Source organism: Ochotona curzoniae, unplaced genomic scaffold, assembly GCF_017591425.1.
Source record: "Ochotona curzoniae isolate NIBS_2020 unplaced genomic scaffold, NIBS_Ocur_1.0 scaffold_4683, whole genome shotgun sequence".
NCBI classification, from domain to species: domain Eukaryota; kingdom Metazoa; phylum Chordata; class Mammalia; order Lagomorpha; family Ochotonidae; genus Ochotona; species Ochotona curzoniae.
In genome coordinates, this window is record NW_024467121.1 from 16,193,895 (window position 1) to 16,198,772 (window position 4,878).

Here is a 4,878-nt window from a genome sequence, read left to right on the forward strand (position 1 = left end):
CTTTCAAATATTTAGACTTTAGTTTTCATGGATCTGTTACTGTATTTAACAAGAAGCTGTGATTCCACAAAACTCACATATTCACAACCAACTTAGCTGACTACTGGCAACAAGTTTATTAACCAAAGTATGTCCATGTCATGGACCGCCGGGAGTCCACCCCTTTCTACCACCCAGGATCCACTCAACACAAACAGGACGGACAGCAAGTATACTAAACTCATACTCTGTTCTCCCTGTTCAACTAATTTCATGCTGTTTTATGTGGTTAACATAAATTAAGAACTTTCCAGAAGGATTCTTAGTCTTACTCATTATAGAATAATTGAAGACTAGTACTTGAGTCTCTGGGGTCCACACTTTCTCTTTGTCTGGGAGCAGAGCTGATTTTGTGATGGTTGTTCTTCCTCTACCTAGCATCACACTGTGATCTCAGGACTGAAGGATGAGCACAAAGATATATCTAAGAGTACTCAGTGGGAGGTTTCATCTTGCAAATTTCAATTTTGATTTTGTGCTCCCTTTTTAAAAGTTTGACTAAATCTAATAATGTCTTGTCTATAACAATTATTCTTTTAGCATCCTAAGAACTGCAATTATGTAGCATTTTATTGATTCAGAGATTCAACTAATTGAGAGTAGCTGAGACACAATTTATTTTGAAATTATATTTACGAATCAACTGATCTTACTTCATTTTCTTCTTGTCTGCTACACCTACTAAAAAGTCATCCAAACTCTTTAGCTCATCACTGAAGGTTTTTGACTAATCCATCTTTAACCATATTTTTCACACTTGCATTTTCACAATATTCCTGTTAGCTGTATCCCAGATTCTGGCCATTCTCTTTCTAGTTTCTTCCTCCTGTTAGGTCTTTCCCCACCTATTGTTTATTCATATTAACTTTCTTCTTTTTCTGTTTTAAATGTGTAATTTGGTTTATTTGAAAGAGAGAGAGAGGGAAAGAGAGAGATCTTTATCTGCTATTTCACTTCCCAAGAAGTCACAATAGCCATCCAGGCTGAAGCCAAAGCCAGAAACTTTTCCCATGTGGTCTCTTACTTGGATGGTAGGGCTAAAGGCCATTGGACCATCTTCTGCTGATTTCGCAGGATATTAACATGGAGTTACACCTCATCCTTCATATTCACCTAATTTGCAGACTATTTTTTCTTCCATGAAACCACATCTGAATGTACATAAACTGCCTAGAATAAATGTCAAAAAGTCATCTAACTTGAATTAGATTTTTAAAGAAGGTATGGAAGGCTGGCTTTCTTCATGTTACCAACACACTGTATTGATAAGATGGAGGTAAATTGATATTTTGTGATGTCAATGAACACTGGTTCTCCAGAACCTTGGTGAGGTCTTGGTGCAGGACAGGCAGAGAAAGCAAGATATAGAGAACTCTTTAAGTTTGGTTAAAGACAGGTCTTTCTAGGTACTTAAGACTGAGACAAGATCGTGGTACAATAGTCTGTCCTGTTAGTGAACAGTGAGGAGAAAGTTTTTTGGTGAAGAAGACTCTTGGATGCAGCTGTTGAGGCTTTCCATTGAAGAGTTGCTGTGGTTTTCAGGAAATCTCTGTAATGTACAATCAAGCCAAATTTTGAATAAGAGGCTGTTGGATCAACAAAGTCTTGCTGATGGATACATTTTAATGTACAACATCATCTCCCTTTTTTAAAATAGGACTTACATTAGTCTCCTGGGTTTATCATAACAATTTATAACAAATCTCATGCTTAAAGCAACAGAAACTTATTTTTACAGTTCTGGGGGCTAGAAAGCCAAAGATGTCATCAAAAGCATGTGCTCTAAGAAACTTAAGACCTACAGAGTTCTTCTTTGCTTCTTAATTTCTGAGAGGTTTTTGGCCGTCTTTAATATTCCTTGGTGTGTGGCTGCATTACTTCAATCTCTATTTTCATCTCTGCATGACACTTCTTCTTTATGTTTCTGTTTTCGTACTTCCAGTTTCTTATGGGAATAACACTTATGTTGAATCGGGAATTCTGTCCTACTTTATAATGTATGCTCTCATCCTCACTAATTGAGCTTGCAATGTTATTTGAAACAAGGTCACATTTGGAAGTACAGACTGGTACGACTTAACTGTATGTTATTTAGGAGACACAATTCAACATAGAGGTATAGTTTTAGTTTTCAGGTGCAGGTGAAACATAAGGGATATCTACACTAAAGAACTAGATATACTTCTGAAAAGCTGCAGGGACTAGCCTCTGTTCTCCAACCGTGTCAAGTCCATTCAGCTTCTGTACCAGTCCTAAAGTGTGTTGCTGGGCCAAGTTTGTCCAATGAATGCCTTTCTTCTTGTTCTTCACAAACTCTGTAACTTAGCTCTATTTTGACTTTATTACATTGTGCCACATTAAAGGGAATAAAGGTACATGATTTTGTGCATCTTTCCATTGTAGAATAAAAAATAACATAAAGACAGAGACTTGGGGAAACCTTGAAGAGGATCTCCTTAGTTTCAACAGTATGTATACTGTCTCAGAATCAAATGATGGCAAAATGCCACATGATACAATGGCATAAGCTGTCAGGACACCAGCCTAGCTTCTGTTTCTTTCCTTCTTGCTCAGCCCGGCTAGCAGCCATTCTCAAGTAAAAGACAAACATATTTATAATGGGTGGACAATTGCTTATTAATGTTTATGTCTGCTCCCAAGGCATTTTGTAGAGTTTCATCCATTTAAGATGTAATGTTATTAATTTTTGTGAATCATGTGCTAATTACAGTAAGTTTGCCCTCAAGAAAGACAAATCCTTTCTGAAAAAATTCACTAATTTAATAGCCCAGTAAGAATATATTATCAGTACCACTTCTGATAGAATGAGGACATGCAAAAAATTTAGTCATCCTCAAAAGCTACAGAAACACTAAGGAAAAAGAAGTTTCAAATTATATGTTTCAAAACTTCAGAAATTTACCAAAGGTTTGCAATAATATAAGGAGCAATTATTCACACAAAAAAAATGGCTAGGTCTCATAAAATACGTAATCTTTGCATCATTTTAACTTATCCAATTCCACTTTCTTTCTCAGTAGTTCTTTTGTACACTTAGAAATCAATATCATTGAGATCACAGTAGTTGCATCAGCCAGTGAAGGCCTTGCATGAATCTGACACTCCCTGAAAGAGTCCAATCCATGGAACATGGCCACTATGTGACCTAATGACCCCATGGAACAGTCTCATTCACATGGCTGGCTTTCATTTGACCTGACTCAAAACTCTGTGAAAAAAGCCCCATCCTAGGGCATTTGTCAGAAACCATCATTGACAATTGTTTACCTCTCAAGCTGTAATGCCAGTAACAGCAAATATGAATAGTCCAAAGGGATTTTTTGAAAACATCTGATAGGTTCCTGACAATTTGGAAGATTATGTGCAATGAGGGGCTTAGTGGGGCATTTCTGTAGAGAACAACACAATACATGAAACCAAAGACTGGCAGAAGTAACAAAAATAGATAATTCAGTAAGATTAATGGAAGGCATCACAGCTCACAATGATGGACTGAACAACTTGGCAAAAGAAGGTAAATCGAAGACTAAATATGTGAGTTACAATGGGGCATTACTAATAGAGATTAAAAGTGTTAAAAAATGATTGTTATACACAACCACATCCCTACAATTAGATGATCAGGTCACTGAAAGCGACCCAAGATGGTATACATGTATACTTCTTCCAAGGGAGAGCATGAACTCAGTCCCCTGCTACCATGAATTATGCAGTGTCGTTTGCCACATTTGAGGAAATCCTAAGAGTTAATACACCCGGAGAGTAGTGGATAAGCCTCATCCTGGGAAAATCACCTTGCTTCCTGATCACGCTGTCTTCCCTGCCAGGTCAGTATTGATAGTACGTATGTATTGATATATATGCATTAGATAGAATTACATCAAGAGATTAAAGTAATAATCAACATAAACCTACTTCCCACAAAGAAAACATAAATCCAGATAGCTTGAACAGGGAATTGCAGTCATGTTTAAATCAAATTAACACTAATTAACACAAACACATAGAAAAACGGAAACATGTCATTCAATAATTCAGTGTTATTCATATTCCAATACTAAACAAATCCATCATTAAAAATAGCCTGGTATACCTTATGAATAAAAAAATAGATGAAATAATTTTAAAAATTAAAAAGAAGTTGTTTAATGAATAAGTGTGTTTGATCTCAATTATTCAAGGCCAATAAAATGTCCCAACATACAGCCAATATAATATACTACATTCTTATTAAAAGTACTAATGATTAACTCAATACATTCAGTTTTTTACAACCTCTCAGTACTGTGATCTAACCATTACAATTAACTAAGAAATCAAAGGAATCCAGATTTGACATAAATGAATGAAAATGTCACTGATATCTTGTGATTCTTTTAAAAAAGAAAGTCATGCATTTAATAAAATATTACCAGAAATAGCAAATTGTTTCTGCATGTTTTCAAGATCAGTGTAATCATATGAGTCATAGATTTCAATGAACTTGTTGCATGAACGACGCAGCCTTATAAGATCAAAATAGAGCCAAAGAATCCCCACCACCCTCTGATGTCACAGCTATCACAATACACAATGTGTTTGTGGTGATGTTAGTGCAAAACAAACCTACTGTGCCAACAGATGTATGAAAGCATTGTGTAGCCAATTATGTGCAACCACCCTGATAACAAATGACTAAGCTACTAATTTTACTATTTATTACAGTTTTGATATCTTAGAGTATATCTTTTCTACTTATTTGTTTTTCAAAACGTTAACATTACCTTTGCTCAGGCAGCTCCTTCAGGAGATTTTTTCATAGGAAACCACTGCTCTCTT

The 4,878-nt window shown here is 35.8% G+C and overlaps 1 non-coding gene across 1 annotated transcript; it reads right to left on the bottom strand.

Annotated features, from left to right (window-relative positions):
* Nucleotides 1-3,727: 3,727 nt before the first annotated feature.
* On the bottom strand, nucleotides 3,728-3,895 carry LOC121148247. Its single transcript, XR_005882532.1, has one exon. It is a non-coding gene; the product is annotated as a U1 spliceosomal RNA (small nuclear RNA).
* Between the last annotated feature and the right edge of the window lie 983 nt (nucleotides 3,896-4,878).